Genomic DNA, 19,087 nt, shown 5'->3' with positions numbered 1-19,087 from the left:
TAAACAATGCACAATGATATTGGTTATTAATGTAAAATGAGGCTGAGTGCATTTTTTCAAGGATTCATGGGGTTTCAATGTTTGTCTATTTTCTGCTTAGATGTCTGGCCACGCTAGTAGCAGATGTCCCAAACACATTGTAAAGGCAGACTCAGTCTTTCTGAGAAGATTATGCACTGACTTTTTCTCTACGAATTTAATTGCCTAAAATACAATAAACTGCTCTATTTGGCTATTATAGTCTAGTTATTATATTTAACCCTATCTCTCTCTCTCTCTCTCTCTCTCTACATACATCTCTCTTTTTCCAAATTTTGTTATGTTACTGCTTTATTCCAAAATAGGTTAAATTAATTATTTTCCTTAACATTTTACAAACAATACCCTATAATAACAACATGAAAGAAATTTGTTTTAAATCTTTGCAAATTAATCAAAAATAAAAAATGAAGGGAAAAAAGTTCACACATACATAAATATTCACAGCCTTTGCTCAGTACTATGTTGAAGCTCCTTTGGCACCAATTACAGCCTCCAGAAGGGCAGGTTTTCCCCATTCTTATTATTAAATCCATTTACTAACACACGTTCCACCACCATCTCATCTGGTTTCTAAAACTGATCACATTCAACCCCTTTCTAGATTTTTTTTCATCCTTTCCATGATCATTACATATAGATCATTCCATTGCAGAAGGTAAAAGAAGCTTTTTTGTAGCTTTTTTAGTTTTGTAAAAAGACTTTATTCAATTAAGCAAACCAATAGGCTGTCAGCTATACATTTACTTTGTGTGGAAATATTAATAATCAGCAATCAATAATAATCAATAATCAGCAGTTACAGGTACGTGTCTGATATATAAAAAAGTTGTTCCTGTTAGACAAGACATCAATTTGCTTTTAAACATCATTTTAAACAAATTTGAATCCGATGTTTAAGACAAAGTTGCTGGTTTAATTTTGATGACCTCCTTCACCCAGTCCACTTCAGGGTCTGCACAAATCCGAAATCCTTTTTTTGTTGTAAGTCTGTAGGGGAAAGAAGATAAAGATCAGGGTAGAACTGTGGTCTGTGAATCACAATATTTAAATTATCTAAAAAAAAGTAGCAGGTTGAAATCATACATGACTCCAGGAAGTGAACAGTCGAATCTTGTTTCTTCAACATTGGTAACGATCGCTGGAGGCACCGGGCTTTTATGAAACTCAAAACAGCACAATCCTGCTTCATTTGCACCTGTAACAAAATATTTCCTTATCTTCTCATTTATTTCAGAAAAAACATTGAAGTTTTGTTAAAGTCATAAAGCATTTTACACACATATCATTTGAATTTAGTTATGATAAAAGGTTAATCGCTATATTTAAAATAAATAAATAAAATCTTACTCTGTGCCATGGTGAAGGAGAGCCCCAGGAGAACCAGCAGAAGAGAATGGCAGAACATGGCTGCTGCTGAAGGAGACGATCGTTTAGATGTTACCGTGTAAATGTACATTAGACATCTACTTTGTACAATTTAGTATATAAGATCTCCACACTGGGTTTATAAGTCAATCAGTGGAGGAGGGAGAGTGTGTGTGGTGAGGTGGGTGGGTAGGAGGACAGTTTGATGATATAAAGTTTCCTCTTTGAGTAAGTAAGAAAACCTCCCACCACCACTTCTTCAGCTAGAACTGTGGTTGGTATCTAAAATGATACAGATCTAATACTTCAAATTCACACTTTCCCAGAACTGTGTTTAATCACACGCACACACATAAAAAAATATTAAGTCAAATAAGCTTAAATATAAACATGTTAAAACAAAATTGAATGTGACAAAAATAAATTCTACATTATATATTTTTTAATTACAGATCATTTGTATTAAATATTATACTTTCACAACCTAAAGATCAGCATGGCAAATGAGATGGATTCCACACTGCTCCTAATCTGCAAATTACAGTAAACAAAGAGCTTGCAGCTAAAAGATTCCAGGATGGACAGAGTGTTGCAGACACAACCTTTTCATGGAACACAAAACAACCACCTGAGATCAATGTTTACTTCCTGATGCAACTGCCTGAGAAACATCTACACATGCACATTGGAGAGCATTTAAACTATTTGTGTGGTTTGGTAACTGTAGTGACTGACTAAAAAACATTGTACGTTTTTAAACCTCTGCTTTAATTAACTCTAGAATAAATTTCTCAGTGCTTTAGGATTAACTGCTCTTTTTATATATCCTTGCCTAAAGTTTGTCTCTGTCTCAGCTCAGCTTAGTTTCCTGTGCACTTTCTCTACGAGTGGTTTTGCATGTTCTAAATATCCTGTATGTGTTTTTCGCTCCGCTTCTGTACTCCGCCGAGCACTCCGCTCCAGTGTTCCGCCGAGCGCTCCGCTCTGCTCCGAAGTTCCTCCGAGTGCTCCGCTCAACTCCAGTGCACCTCCGAGCATGTCACTCATATCCAGTGCTCCGCCGAGAGTGTTGCTCCAGCCCAGTGTTCCGCCAAGCACGTCATACCGGCGCCCGGCCGGCAAAAGGACATCGATTGTGAAAGTGATGTCATGGTCCCAAGTTCCTCTACACCAGAGTCGCAGGGCGTGGTGTAGAGGAACAGTCGCACAGTTCCTCTACACCACGCCCACTAGGTCTGGAGAGGAGCGACCCCTCTGCAGGGGTCTGGAGCGGAGCGACGGCCTCAGTGGAGTCCAGAAACCGAGCGACGCCCTCGGCAGGTAGTGGGCATCGCTTCACCTCTTCGACCCTGGATGAATGACAAGGCCCTCCTCAGAGTGCCCTGGCCCACCTGCTGTAGGTGGGTTTGGGGCGTCAGGTGCTGCCCCTGGAGGGGGGGCAATGTCTGGGATCCACCTGCCACACCCTCTTTGGTGGCTGTCATGCTGTTCCCAACCTTGATCACAAACACCTGCCACTTGTTACACACTCACCTTTATAAACTCCCATCCTAGAGTCACTCGCCTTCCATTATTGCATGTTATGCTGGGAGGACGTATTGCACGTATATGTCCTCAGCACTTCGGGCGTACCACGGATAATCTGCTATCTCTTTCTCACGTACGGCTCACGGTTTTGACCTTATTAAAACTCACTTAACCTACTACGGCTTCCGCCTCAGTTTCTTCCAGCCTGACATAATACTTCTAAACCTGTCTCTACTGAAATTGGCAATGATTATGTTAGAAATAATGCTAAATAAACATAAACTACATAATGAGTGCAAAATAAAGCTTTTATTTATGCTTAATAATGCACAATGTTACTGCTTATTAATGTAAAATTAAGCTGAGTGCATCTATTCAAGGATTCATGGGGTTTCCATGTTTGTCCAATTTCTGCTTAGATGTCTGGCTACACTAGTAGCAGACGTCCTAAACACATTGCATAGGCAGGCTCAGTTTTTCTGAAAAGATCACTTTTTCTCTACAAATATAATTGCCTAAAATACAATAAACTGCTCTATTTGGCTATTATAGTCAACTCTCACTCTCTCTCTCTCTCTCTCTCTTTCTCTCTCTCTCTCTCTACATACATCTCTCTTTTTCCACATTTTGTTATGTTACAGCTTTATTCCAAAATAGGTTGAATTAGATATTTTTCTTAACATTTTACAAACAATACCCCATAATGACAACATAAAAGAAATTAGTTTAAAATCTTTGTAAATTTGTTAAACATAAAAATACGAAGGAAAAAAGATCACACATACATAAATATAACACAGCCTTTGCTCAGTACTTTGTTTAAGCTCCTTTTTCCCCCATTCTTATTATTAAATCCATTTAGTAACATACGTTTCACCACCATTTCATCTGGTTTCTGATACTGGTCACATCCAACCCCTTTTTAATTTTGTTTCAATCTTCTCATAATAATTACATATAGATCATTCAATTGCAGAAGGAAAAAGAAGCTTTGTAGCCTCCTTTATTATTTTTCTAAAAAATACATAATTTAATAAAGCAAACCAAGTCTGTGAGCTATTAATTTATTTTGTTTGAAAATATTAATAATCAGCAATCGATAATAATCAATAATCACTAGTTACAGGTGTGTGTTTGATATATAAAAAAGTTGTTTCTGTTAGGCAAGACATCATTTGGCTTTTAAACAACATTTTATTCTCATTTTATTCTCCCTACATCGACTGCTTCCTGTGACGTAGCTTCCTGTGACGTAGCTTCCTGTGTTTGACTTGTTTGCCGCGAGTTACGTGTTTGTATCTCTCGGCGTCTTTCAAACAAACTTTGCTATCTATCTATCCGTTTTTCCTCTTTTAATAATCCTTAATTGTTTTTGTCTTCCTGACTTGTGCCTGTAGTTAGTTAACTCGACTATAACTAGTGTTGTTTATATTTATTTTCTCTCACTCACATCTCTGTATAATAAATCTGTTCGTGACGATAAGCACTATGCCGGTTGTTTGTCTGCATTCGAGCACAGGTGAGGACTCGTTCGAGTTGCAAACGGTGGCGTTGGAGATGGAGGCATTGGAGAAACAGATTCGCGAGCTGCATGTAAAGCATGACCGGCTGCGAGAGCGGAAAGCGGCGCTGGAAACATCCCGGGCGGACGCGCACTCATCCCAGGTAAACTCCCAGGTTGAACCTAACGCTCCCAGCACATCAACTCCGCGTGCTTCTATGCCCAGGCCCAGCGCACCTACAACTCCGGCACCGGTGCAACATGGACCCTGGATGCGACCGCGGCGGAAGAGACAAGCCAAGCCCCGATCGAGGACGTCTCCACCTCCACCACCGGCCTTCGAGATCTCGACCGAGAACCGCTTCGTCCCCCTCCGCGAGACGGAACGCGACACTGTTATTCTCGGAGATTCCATCGTCCGGCATGTCCGCGCTACCCGAGCTAAAGGTAAGGTGCACACTCGCTGTTTTCCTGGTGCTCGTGTTCTGGATGTCGCTGCGCAGGTACCCGCGATCCTGAACGAGAACTTCGGAGCGGTTGTTCTCCATGCCGGATCAAACGACACCAGGCTGCGGCAAACGGAGATCTTAAAGAGGGACTTCAGGATCCTGGTGGAGACGGTACGCAGCACATCACCCACAACGAGGATCATTGTGTCAGGACCTCTTCCCACTTACCAGCGAGGGGCTGAGAAGTTTAGTAGACTTTTAGCTCTAAATGAATGGTTACAGTCATGGTGTCGAGAACATAAACTTCTCTTTGTTAATAACTGGAACTGTTTCTGGGAGCGTCCTAGGTTCTTCCGCCCTGATGGCCTGCACCCCAGCAGAGTTGGAGCAGCAGTGCTATCAGATAACATCTCTAGGATACTACACACCATCTGACTGGTAAGACATCAAGAAATCTTCAACTATAAGAACACGCATACTACAGACCAAATAGTTACAAGTTCACACACAGCCCAGTTTATAGAAACCGTATCTATTCCTCGTGTAGTAAAACCAAGAATTACATACACAAGATCCAGAAATAATCTTATTGCAGTTAAAACTGAAAAATGCCAGATAAACAAACACAACAAAGTTCTAAAGTTCGGTCTTTTAAACATTAGATCACTTGCACCCAAAGCACTGATTGTAAATGAGATGATCACAGATAATAATCTCGATGCACTCTGTCTCACTGAGACCTGGATTAAACCAGGTGATTATATGGGTCTAAACGAGTCGACACCGTCAGGATATGTTTATAAGCATGAGCCCCGTCAGACTGGTCGTGGGGGGGGTGTAGGAACCATTTATAGTGCTTCTCTTAATGTTAGTCAGAGATTAGGATTCAGCTTTAAATCATTTGAAGTGCTCGTTCTTAAAATTGCACTTTCAGAGATGCATAGAAAACTCGCTCTGGTCACCGTGTACAGACCCCCAGGACCCTACGCTGATTTTCTTCATGAGTTTGCTTGTTTTCTCTCAGACCTCTTGATCAGTTTTGATAAAGTGCTGCTTGTAGGAGATTTTAATATTCATGTAGATGATGAAAACGATGCCCTAGGATTATCATTTGTCGATTTACTAAACTCTTTTGGAGTTAAACAAAACGTCACCAGACCAACCCACCGTTTTAACCACACACTAGACTTAATAATATCCCACGGAGCAGACGTCACTGATATAGATATTTTACCCCAGAGTGATGACATCACAGACCATTATCTCCTACTGTACACACTACCGGTAGAGCAGATTAACCGTGTTTCACCACGTTATCGACTTGGTAGGACTATTATTCCAACCACTAAGGACAGATTCATAAATAACCTGCCTGATTTATCTCAGTTTCACATTAAACCCATAAATGCTGATCATCTTGATGAGATGGCGAACAACATAGACCTTATCCTCACTAGCACTTTAGACACTGTTGCCCCCATCCGGTTAAAAAAGGTTCGAGAACAAGCACCTGCACCTTGGTATAATAGTCATACGCATGCCCTAAAGAGAACAACACGTAATCTGGAGAGAAAATGGAGGAAAACTAAATTGGAGGTATTTAGAATTGCGTATAAAGACAGTATGCTTAGCTACAGACAGGCGCTAAAAGCTGCTAGAGCTAAACACCTGAGCAAACTCATAGAAAATAACAAAAACAATCCCAGGTTCCTTTTCAGTACAGTCGCTAAATTAACAACAAATCAGGGATCTGAAAAATGTGTTCCATCACAGTTTAGTAGTGAAGACTTTATGAATTTCTTCACTGAAAAAATAGATAACATTCGAAAAACAATTGTGGCAGTTCAACCTCTGACAGCATCTCCCGACACAATCGTACTTACAACCCCACAACTACACTGTTTTACATGTATAGGACAGGAAGAGCTGTATGATGCTATTATGAAAGCTAAATCAACAACATGTCAGTTAGATCCAATTCCCACTAAACTACTGAAGGAAGTGTTATATACAGCTGGTGAGCCTCTTTTAAATATTATTAACTCCTCACTATCGTTAGGTCATGTCCCTAAATCCCTCAAGTTAGCAGTTATTAAGCCCCTCATTAAAAAACCTAATCTGGATCCAAACACGCTATCGAATTACAGACCAATTTCAAATCTCCCATTTATGTCTAAGATTTTAGAAAAGATTGTCGCTGCCCAGTTATGTAACCACTTGCAGGAGAACAATATCTTTGAAGAGTTTCAGTCAGGTTTTAGGCCCCATCATAGCACAGAAACTGCTCTAGTTAAAATCACTAACGACCTGTTTTTAGCTTCAGACCAAGGCTACATCTCCCTATTAGTTTTACTAGATCTTAGTGCTGCGTTCGACACTATAGATCATGATCTTCTCCTCGATCGCTTACAGAATTACATCGGTATTCAGGGACAGGCATTAAGCTGGTTTAAATCCTACCTGTCCAATCGTTACCATTTCGTAGATTTAAATGGAGAGCTATCCAGGATAATGCTAGTAAATTATGGCGTGCCACAAGGGTCAGTTCTGGGACCCCTGCTTTTTACAATATACATGCTTCCATTAGGAAATATTATTAGAAGGCATGGAATTAGCTTCCATTGTTATGCTGATGATACCCAGCTATATATTTCATCCAAACCAGGCGATACAGCTCAATTAGCTCGCATAACTGAGTGTGTTGAAGAAATAAGAGATTGGATGACCCATAACTTTCTGCTATTAAATCCTGATAAAACGGAGATTTTGCTCATCGGCCCAAAAAATAGTACACAGAAGCTCCAGCATCTCAGCCTGCATTTAGACGGTTGTTCTGTAACTACTAGTTCAACGGTAAAAGACCTGGGAGTTATTTTAGACAGCAACTTATCTTTTAAAAATCACATCACTCAAGTTACAAAAACAGCCTTCTTTCACCTTAGAAATATTTCTAAGCTAAGAAATATGTTATCTATATCTGATGCAGAGAAGCTCGTCCATGCGTTTATGACCTCTAGAATAGACTACTGTAATGCATTACTAGGTGGATGTCCTGCATCATTAATAAACAAGCTTCAGTTAGTTCAGAATGCAGCAGCAAGAGTTCTTACTAGGTCAAGAAAATACGATCATATAACCCCAATCTTATCGTCCCTACATTGGCTTCCTATTAAGTTTCGAATAGACTACAAACTACTGCTACTCACTTTTAAAGCACTAAATGGTTTGGCTCCCATGTATCTATCCAGTCTCTTAACACGCTACAATCCGTCACGCTCCCTGAGATCTCAAAACTCTGGGCTTCTAGTAGTTCCTAGAATAGCAAAGTCCACTAAAGGCGGTAGAGCATTTTCACATTTAGCTCCTAAACTCTGGAATAGTCTTCCTGACAGTGTTCGGGGTTCAGATACACTCTCCCAGTTTAAGTGCAGATTAAAAACATATCTTTTTAGCAAAGCCTACACATAACACACATCACACACATCACATCACAACCTTGTGCTCCAGAATATATGATCTCATGCACATTATCAACTTGTGCTGTTAATATCATGAACAGCAGCTACGCTAATTCCTCTCCACTGCTTCTCTTTCTCTCCCCATCCCGAGGCTTCCTGAGGTTTGGCCAGCTCCAGTCACGTCCCACCTCGTGAAGATTATGGACCTATGGATGATCATGGAGAAGTAGATGCCGAGTGTTTAAAGGCCCTGGCATGGAGAAGCTGATGCTGGATCTATGATGATCACAAATTGTTCTGTATTGTTGAAAGATTTATGACCAAACTTTTGATGTCACCCATATGAGGATGGGTTCCCCTTTGAGTCTGGTTCCTCTCAAGGTTTCTTCCTCATATCATCTAAGGGAGTTTTTCCTTGCCACTGTCGCCACGGCTGCTCATCAGGGACAAACGCACACCATTCACCTTCACTGTTGTTTTCTGTAAAGCTGCTTTGAGACAATGTCTGTTGTGAAAAGCGCTATACAAATAAACTTGACTTGACTTGACTTGACTTATTTGAATCTGATGTTTAAGACAAAGTTGCTGCTTTCATTTTGATGACCTCCTTCACCCAGTTCACCTCAGGGTCTGCACAAATCTGATATTTTTTATTAGTTGTAAGACTGTAGGGGAAAGAAGATAAAGATCAGGGTAGAACTGTGGTCTGTGAATCACATTATTTAAATTACACCCCCCCATAAAATAGCAGGTTAAAATCATTCATGACTCCAGGTAGTGTAAAGTCGAATCTCGTTTCTTCAACATTGGCAACAATCGCTGCAGGCACCGGGAATTTATGAAACTTAAAACAGCACAATCCTGCTCCATTTGCATCTGTAACAAAATATTTCATTATCTTCTCATTTATTTCAGAATAAAGATTGAAGTTATGCTAAAGTCATAAAGCATTTTATACATATATCATTTAAATTTAGTTATGAAAAAAGGTTAATCCACCAGAGAAGGACACACCTTGTTAAAACATGGAGGACAGGACCCGAAATGAATCGATAAACCATTCTCTACTTTGCGTAGGGCGCACTGAACAGACTGAACGTCTCTAAAGGGAACCAGCCTCTGGAGTGTTTGGAGCAGTGCCCTGAAGCTGTTGGAGCCTCCTGAAAGGAGGCGGGTTTCCTTCATCTGCTACAACACCGGCTGGATGTGGCTAAGCCCTAAAGCACATCCTGTGGTAGGGTTAACAGCCTGACCTCCTGGTGGGGCTGAGGAGGGACGGGCACCGTATAATGAGGAATACACTGCCCTCCTAAGGTTGAGTCTTGGACAGGCCTACACCACCTGGGACATGAGGAAGGTCAGATGCCAGTGGCAGGTACTGCGGGGCCTGCTGCGAACTGCCACTGCGTGGAACACTTTTGAGGCCCGGAAAGGTCTGAGGTGGAGTGACGCCCCCGGCAGAGGTCTGGGGTAGAGGGGCGTCGCTCTCTGTGGATGTCTGAGGTGCAGTGGCGCACTCTGAGGATATCCGAAGCACGCCGGCACCCTCTTCGGATGTCCGAGGCGCGACAGCCCCCTCTTCTTGGTGGGACTCTGGAGCGGATCGGCACCATCAGCGGGACTCTTGAGCAGAGGGGCGCCTTCGGCGGGTTTCCGAGCCGCAACGGCACACTCGGAGGGACTCTGGAATGCAACAGCACCTTGTCCCAGCCAGGCGGCGGTGTGATGCAATCGTCGCTGCCCGCCAGCAGTGCTGCACACTCCTCGGGGCTCAGGAGCAGGGCGGCCCCCCAATAAAATATTTTTGCCAGAGGAACACCCCCAGTGGAACTAAAGAACCAAGCAGCACCCCCAGTGAGTTACAACGGCTGGGCGATGCCCCTAGTGTTGATTGGATGCTGGGCGGTGTACTCAGTGGGGATTGGAGACTGGGGATTTGGTAGGCTGCCGGGACAGCCAGATTGGAAACCGGGCTCCTGGTGAAAAGCTGGATGGCCTGGGGCTCTGGCTCCCAAGGACATCGGCCGTCCAGTCCAGGACCCTGGACTGGTGCGAATGCCTCCCAGAGAGCAGTGACAAATACCTCGAATGGATCCATGATTGCCACAGGTTGGTAATCCATCGAGGTAGGTGCTGTTTAGGTCGGATCTTCTCTCACGCATATAGACCAGGCGTCAGAAACCGGGAGTAAACAACAATGTCTTTATTGACTCTTAACATGCAAACACAAACTTATTTTGGGCTCTTTATCCGACAAGTAGCCAGGAGCATTGAAGTACAGGGCCCACACGTGGTAGGCCACCCAGTAGCTCTGTTATGAGACCCAGTAGCTCCAACAGTGCATGAGGGTGAATCGGGACCTTATAAAGAAAAAAAAGGTAAATGGGGAACAGGTGTAGGTGATTAGAGAAGGGAGAGGCTGATTGAGAGTGTGAGCCTTAGAGGGAGGCATGGCTGGTGCATGCTGAAGCCTGATAATACGCCTTCTTTTTTTTGTGTGTGTGTGGTCTCTTTTCAATTCAGTTGAATTCATTTTTATTTGTATAGCGCTTTTAACAATGAACATTGTCTCAAAGCAGCTTTACACAGATAATGTAGTGATTAAAAGTGAATATGTTCTTTATAAGTAAGTTTGTCCCTGATGAGCAAGCCGGTGGAGACTGTGGCAAGGAAAAACTCCCAGAGATGGCATAAGGAAGAAACCTTGAGAGAAACCAGACTCAAGAGGGAACGCATTCTCATCTGGGTTGCACCGAATGTCCATTTGTAGCAGATATACGATGTTGCGGGGTAAAGTATGATGATCAGAAGCGAAAAGTAGTTCTGAGTCAGTGCAGGAGACTGTTGACATTAACTACAGTCCAATCCATCCTCAAAGCGCCAGTTCTTACTCCGGAATTTCATGGAACCACCCAAGCCGTTGATAAGAAACTGTCCCAAGCTGCACAGAGTGGCCTCTGAAGAGAACACTATCCAGAAGCAGGCCTGGACGAAGTGGGAAGATCCATGGAGGGGAGAGGGGCAGGAACAGTGGTCACTGGAGCCTCAGGAGCATGTTTAACTTGACAGAGAGAGAGAGAGAGAGAGAGAGAGAGAGAGAGAGAGAAGAGGGTGACAGGAAGAGAAGGATATGGATTATTAAGTGTCCTTAACTTTTGTTTTGTAACACTATTTTCTTCCAGCCATATTAGTTTTTTTACAACCAAGATTTTTTTTATTCACCACGTTTTTTTATGCAAAAGTTATTACGAAACATATACAAACAATACAACCCCCGAAACACTGATTTGCAGCAGTGGATGCGTTTTTTACTCGTGATTTCCATAATTGTGTAAGTTTTGCATTTTTATGCATATTGTTGTTGTGTACTACTTACACAACTTCCTGCATTTAAGTATAATCTGGAAACCTGACAACCTTACGGCTCATCTGAACTCTTTGGCCCAGGTCACTGCCTCCAATCATAGAATACTGTGCCGGAATCAGGAACTCATTACTGCTGTAAACAAGCTTTAGTTAGTTCAGAATGCGGCAGCAAGAGTTCTTCCTAGGCCAAGAAAATATGATCACATAACCCCAATCTTATCGTCCCTACATTGGCTTCCTGTTAAGTTTCGAATAGACTACAAACTACTGCTACTCACTTATAAAGCACTAAATGGTTTGGCTCCCATGTATCTATCCAGTCTTTTAACGCGCTACAATCCGTCACGCTCCCTGAGATCTCAAAACTCTGGGCTTCTAGTAGTTCCTAGAATAGCAAAGTCCACTAAAGGTGGTAGAGCATTTTCACATTTAGCTCCTAAACTCTGGAATAGTCTTCCTGGCAGTGTTCGGGGCTCAGACACACTCTTCCAGTTTAAGTGCAAAATAAAAACATATATTTTTAGCAAAGCCTACACATAACACGTCTCACATCATAACCTTGTGCTCCAGAACATCTGATCACATGCACATTATCAACTTGTGCTGTTAATATCATGAACAGCAGCTACGCTAATTTCTCTCCACTGCTTCTCTTTCTCTCCCCATCCCGAGGCTTCCTGAGGTTTGCCAGCTCAAGTCACGTCCCACCTCGTGAAGATTATGGACTTTAAAGAAGTAGATGCCGAACTCGCAAACATCCCGAACCATCTAGAGACGTACCAGTGCCAACTGGATCCCACTACATGTGTGGAGTTTTGACATTGGACCTCCTGGAGTGTTTAAAGACTCTGGCATGGAGAAGCTGTTGCTGGATCTGTGATGATCACAAATGTTGAGCTCAGTAGCTCCTACTTTTATACCAAAGACTGTAGAAAAAACATTTACTTATAATCTTATACTCAAGTACTAGGTTCTCACTCTTCAGTGTTCTGTTTTGTTGAAAGATTTATGATCAAACTCTTGATGTCACCCAAATGAGGATGGGTTCCCCTTTTAAATCTGGTTCCTCTCAGGTTTCTTCCTCATAACATTTAAGGGAGTTTTTCCTTGCCACAGGCTGCTCATCAGGGATAAATGCACACCATTCACCTTAACTGTTGATTTCTGTAAAGCTGCTTTGAGACAATGTCTGTTGGGAAAAGCACTATAGAAATAAACTTGACTTGAATTGACTGTGCAAAACTGGTGTACCTATGCAGCCCACTGCCCATCTCCCCTAAATCTTCCTGATGCAGTGTGAGATGGTCTTTGAGCTCCAGCCATCTTTCTTCCCTGCAGAACATTCCAAGGTAGTCTATGTGATCTTGCTGCTGTTGGGTAAAGCCAAGCGGTGGGCCACAGTGAAGTGGTAGTGCCAATCCTCAGATTATACCTTGTATAGCGCTGTAGCAAATTTAGCTTGCAAAAAGGTAAATATTTATTAGTAATTATAATGCATTATAATTATTTCTAAATATTTAAATTAAATTGTTAAATTGACGATAATGAAATTAACGTTATAATTATTTGGTCTGTTCTTCACCAAACAGACAGTATAATATTGTATTAATTCTATATAAGGGGTATCTCCCCGGACAAGTAAGACGCGACCCCCTTTAACTTTATACCATACAATTAATAGAGCATGTAGTTCAGATCGAATGTCGCAGGAACGTTGAAATGTGAGCGGCACTCAGAGACAATCACTTCTGAAAAATACAGCGTTTAATGAATGAAACAAACACAACATAGAACTAACTACACAAACATACAAAAGAAAATAAAGAAAATAAAAATAAACAAAAAGGTTAAAAATAGGAAACAAAGGAAGAGAAGGGAAAAAGAAAAGAGAGAAAGAAAGGAAAGGAATGGCAAGCTTAATCTTCAAAATTAACCACAATCTAAACGAGAATCATCAAGGAATTCAAATTCACCTTAAAATTAAGAGGCTCAAGCTTAAACACGCATTTAGACTGGTTGGTTAAACGGTTACTTGCATTGGCTTGTTGCACAAGAGTCCGGATGTGGTAAACAAAGGAATCTGTTCTGAGATTCTGACTATCCAGGCCCCACTGGGCCCTTGGGCCCTGGGCGTCCGAGCGTTTCCAAACGAGCTTCGATTAGTTGGGTTCAAGATATTTTAAAGGTCCCAAACCACACCCATCTTTGGCAGAATGACCAATGCTAGCCTAATGGAGAAACTTCCTTTGTTCATGCGTTTGTAGGTGTGGTTCCTAATTTATACTTTTTTTGGAGAACTTAAAATTTTATCCAAAGTGTATTAAGACAGTATGGTGCATTTCATAATCAGATAAAATGCACCATTGTTTGGAAAATAGGGAGCAGATAATTTTGTGATAATTTTTATATTAAACATGGAAAGAAAAGACAGCATTTAAACAGAGGTACGTTAACATACCAGGACAAGTATTTAAGGTATAAATTATGTTAATATAATGTCCTATTCTGGTATATAAAATGCATCCTTGTTAGAAAAGTAAAGAGCAGATAATTTTATATCAACTTTTAAATCAAGCCTTAAAAGAAAAGACAGCATTAAAACAGGGGTATATTAATAAACCTTTAAAGTGTAACTATTGTTGAGGTAGAGTTAAACACTAGGTTTATTTACAGGAGAAAGTACATACAAGATGAATGTTTGTGTCATGTAATGTGGAACATATTATTTAATAAATAAAAGAATGCTTCCTTGGTGTGTGTGTGTGTGTGTGTGTGTCACACCCAGATGTACTGGGGCCGAGTTTCGAGGGTGAATTGTTTTATGGTTTGAGGGTCCCTGTGAAGTCAACCAGAGAAGCCAAAGAGGGTTATCCGGCTTTCGGCATGGTGTATGTGTGTGTGTGTGTGTGTGTGTGTGCATGTGCGGTGTGCATGTGTACTGTGTAAGGTATAGAGACTGGCTTGTGTTATCATTTGAATGCTGCTTTGAAGTCAGCTGGAGAGGTCAGGGTTTGTCCTGCTTCGTGTCTCCTGGGGTGGGGGTATGAAACTGTGATATACAAACCCCCGATAAAAGTGTAAGCCGTGGTGCTCATCCTTTGATTGAAATGCAGATTTCGAGGGTTAAAAGGCATGTCTGGGACATAAAGTCTAAATGACCCCTTCCAGACGTTACGGTGCCTACGGCAGCGCTCCATGGGAATCTGTTTTTATTGTGGCAATGCAAGACATGTAGCATAGACTTACAAACTCACATCCACCTGCTGGTTGTTCTCCTGGGACAAAGAGGCGAAAAAGGCATTCCAGAAACTTAAAAGCCAGTTTGCGTCTTTGTCTACCATTAACATACAAGCTTTACCAGTTCATTGTGGAGGTAGATGCCTCTAATAAGGGTGTGGGAGCTGTCCTGTTCCAATAACTCCGAATAACTCTTCATGACTCTTTGCTCTCCCCTTCAGGCCCTGCTTGCATCCTTGGGGTAAATATGAACAATCAACTGTTATTCTCCTCACATGTTGCTAATGTGGTTTGTTCTTGTTGATACAAAATGTAGCTGCTCAACTTGTGTTCAATTTGCCCAAGTTCTCTCACACCACCCCACTGCTGCTCCCTCCACTGGCATCAGATCGAACTGCACCACACTGTCTGAGATCCTCCAGCAGTGCTCAACTGGTACCACCTTCTTTCAGAATGAAAGGTAAGTATACTTTCAAGGCTCTTCTCTGTTCTAGAACCGAAGTGGTGGAATGAACTTTCTCTAGATGTCCAAACAGCTGAGTCCTTGACTATTTTTAAGTGACGGTTGAAGACCCACCTATTTCTAAAAACACTGAAGTTAACACTTTCAAAGTTTGCTTTGTAAAATCAAGAGTTGTAGTCTGAATTATCTTACGTTTGTAATCTAGCGTGCCAAGTCAACTCAAGTCAAGTTTACTTCTATAGCACTTCTAAGCCTGTGGCAAGGAAAAAACTCCCTTAGATGTTATGAGGAAGAAACCTTGAGAGGAGCCAGACTCAAAAGGGGAACCCATCCTCATTTGGGTGACAAAGAGTGTGATCATAAATCTTTCAACAATACAGAACACTGGAGAGAGAGAACTAACATGAGTACTGGAGTATAAGATTATAAGAAATGTTCTTTCTATAGTCTTATACCGTCTATATGGTTAGTAGCTTCTGGTTTTATAAACTCAACATTTGTGATCATCACAGATCCAGCATCAGCTTCTTTATGCCAGAGCCTTTAAACACTCCAGGAGGTCCAATGTCAAAACCACACATGTAGCGGGATCCAATTGGCACTGGTACGTCTCTAGATGGTTCGGGATGTTTGCGAGTTTGGCATCGACTTCTTCAAAGGTTCATAATCTTCATGAGGTGGGACGTGACTTGAGCTGGCCAACCTCAGGAAGCTTTGGGATGGGGAGAGAAAGAAAAGCAGTGGAGAGAAATTAGTGTAGCTGCTGTTCATGATTTTAACAGCACAAGTTGATAATGTGCATGTGATCAGATGTTCTGGAGCACAAGGTTATGATGTGGGAAATATGTAATGTGTAGGCTTTGCTAAAAATATATGTTTTTAATCTGCACTTAAACTGGGAGAGTGTGTCTGAGCCAACGAACACTGTCAGGAAGACTTTTCCAGAGTTTAGGAGCTAAATGTGAAAATGATCTAGCACCTGTAGTGGACTTTGCTATTCTAGGAACTACTAAAAGCCCAGAGTTTTGAGATCTCAGGGAGCATGGCGGATTGTAGCGTGTTAAAAGACTGGATACTCAAGCTTGTTTATTAATGACACAGGACATCCACCTAGTAATGCATTATAGTAGTCTATTCTGGAGGTCATAAACGCATGGACGAGCTTCTTTGCATCGGATATAGATAACATTTTTCTTAACTTAGAAATATTTCTAAGGTGAAAGAAGGCTGTTTTTGTAACTTGATTGATATGATTTTTAAAAGACAAGTTGCTGTCTAAAATAACTCCCAGGCCTTTTACCGTTGAACTAGTGGTTACAGAACATCCGTTAAATGCAGGTTGAGATGCTGGAGCTTCTGTATACTGGTTTTTGGGCCGATGAGCAAAATCTCTGTCTTATCAGAATTTAGTAGTAGAAAGTTATGGGTCATCCAATCTCTTATTTCCTTAACACACTCAGTTATGCGAGCTAATTGAGTGTATCGCCTGGTTTTGTTGAGATATATAGCTGGGTATCATCAGCATAACAATGGAAGCTAATTCCATGCCTTTTAATAATATTAGAAGCATGTATATAGTGAAGAGCAGGGGTCCTAGAACTGAACCTTGCGGCACGCCATAATTTACTAGCATTAGCCTGGATAACTCTTTATTTAAGTCTACGAAATGGTAACGATCAAACAGGTAGGATTTAAACCAGCTTAATGCCTGTCCCTGAATGCCGATGTAATTATGTAGGTTATCGGGGAGGTTATATTTTAATTGTGCATTCTAAACTGATTGTTACATAGTATATAGAATCTTCTCTTGAATGTGTGTTATCTTTTGCCTGCGCCTAGCAGTCACCGTGATTTTACCCTGTCTAACATCTTATCTCTGTTGGTCTCTTTTGCTCAGCTCCGCCACACAAACGTTTTGGAATATCTCCAATGGGTCTTCTTCGCAGACAATACCGCCAGTTCCAGCTCTCCTCACTTGCTGCTGAGCTTGCTCATTTTCTTGAACAACTCTCTGGCCTAACTGTTCCAGCGAATCCCTATCTGCCTCCTCGCATAGTGCAGAGCACTTCTACGCGCGACATGGGCACACAGACCTCTCCTGATCTCTCTGCTACCCGCTATCGAGCTTATGATGACAACTGCAGTGAAGGCTCCTGTCCCCCACCGTTTTCTCCCTATCCTTCACACTGGTCTCCCACTGATTATTCCCCTACATCTCCTGTGCCAAACCAACGTGCTCCTGTGCCTTCACCCGGCCTTGGGCCAAGCTACTCCTTCATGTCTCCAGCAGCCCACCCGCCTTGCTATTCCAATAGAAATGCTTAAACTCCCTCAAGGTCGTTTTCTGTCCTTCTTTATCTATTCCACACACTTATAACATTCAGTCAGACTCTATCCTACTCACACATGTAAATACCTTATTATTACTATTTTATACTTGGTGTAAATAAAGGCTTGATTAACATATAGTTAAATAGGTGTTACTATTGTATCTAATAACTTCTATTGTATCTAATAAGTTCTATGTTTGATTTAGGTTACTTTTTGTTGGATTAATGATGTTAGTTTGATTATAACACACGCTAGATAAGGTTGATTAAAATTATTTCTCGACACCTGACCTATAACTCCGTGTTCATCGTCGTTGTCAGGGACGTATGTGCAACAACTATCCCCCACCAATGCACATACACCTCCCTTTTCAGCCAGCAGGATATCTAAAGCTAATCTATTCTGTAGGGTTGTCAGGCGCAAAGCAGTGAGCTCAGTATGTATACCATCAACAGCGATGAGGGTTTCATTAATGAAAGTGGCCAGGCGATAATGGGTGACTTCTATCTGATTTCACAACTGGGTAATACCATATTGTGGGAAAAAGGCGTCCCAAAACTTAACAAAACGGGATTTAAGCTGATGTTCAGTGGGAGGGAAGGCAGGATCAGAGACAGCGGACCGTTTCCGCCGGGTCTGTGTTTGGTTGAGGTGTCCGAATATATATGACGACGAGCCGAATCGGGTAAGAGCACACACCCCATCCCAATTATGCGTTAGATACATATATACTTGCTTCCCACACACCCAATACCAATCCTCTGTTCTATATACTGTGCCATTACCCGGGTGAATCAGAGAACAAATACGCGTGTCAGGACATTTTTGATTGACAAAATACTCAGAAAAGGTATGTGCGCAAAGGCGGTTGGGGGTGACCCCGAGGGAAATGGGTCCATCACAGTGGAAGCACAAGGGGAAAACATACTCTTTTGAAATGCGAGGTTTTATGCAGGTAGGGCAAAAAAGTTCCTCCTCCGAGGAACGGGTCCAGGCTATTGTGACCGCAATCAGGAGGTCTATCAGTTTCTAAATGGGTCTATTATGAATGAGAAGACAACGATCCCGATGTGTAAGGTTGTGTATCTGAGTATCTGGGATTACAGGATCATTTAGACAGAAGGCATTCATACAGGTGGATTCGGCAGCATTAAGGATTTTAGTCTCGTCCCGGGAGTTGGGTATTAGGGATTTGGACCCTACCGCAGATGGTAACTGCTGACACACATAGCATGGACCTGCTGTGTGCTGACGAGCCGTCCAGTTGGCGTATTGCCATAAGGTGTTGTCGTGTGGGTGAGCCTGGGCGGGAATCCCAGCCCCAAGGCTGACGATTAGGAGAAAAAGG

The 19,087-nt window shown here is 41.9% G+C and overlaps 1 long non-coding RNA gene across 1 annotated transcript in view; it reads right to left on the bottom strand.

The window, feature by feature from the left end:
* Positions 1–671: 671 nt before the first annotated feature.
* Positions 672–19,087, bottom strand: part of LOC310725941 — a 64,243-nt gene continuing 45,827 nt past the window's right edge. Inside the window, exon 3 of the long non-coding RNA XR_014533577.1 lies at positions 672–1,029. This is a non-coding gene — a long non-coding RNA (uncharacterized lncRNA). The remainder of the gene's footprint in view (positions 1,030–19,087) is intronic.

This window comes from Silurus aristotelis (assembly GCF_946808225.1).
Source record: "Silurus aristotelis genome assembly, chromosome: 5".
Classification (NCBI taxonomy): Eukaryota; Metazoa; Chordata; class Actinopteri; order Siluriformes; family Siluridae; genus Silurus; species Silurus aristotelis.
This window is presented reverse-complemented; position numbering and strand designations above follow the sequence as displayed.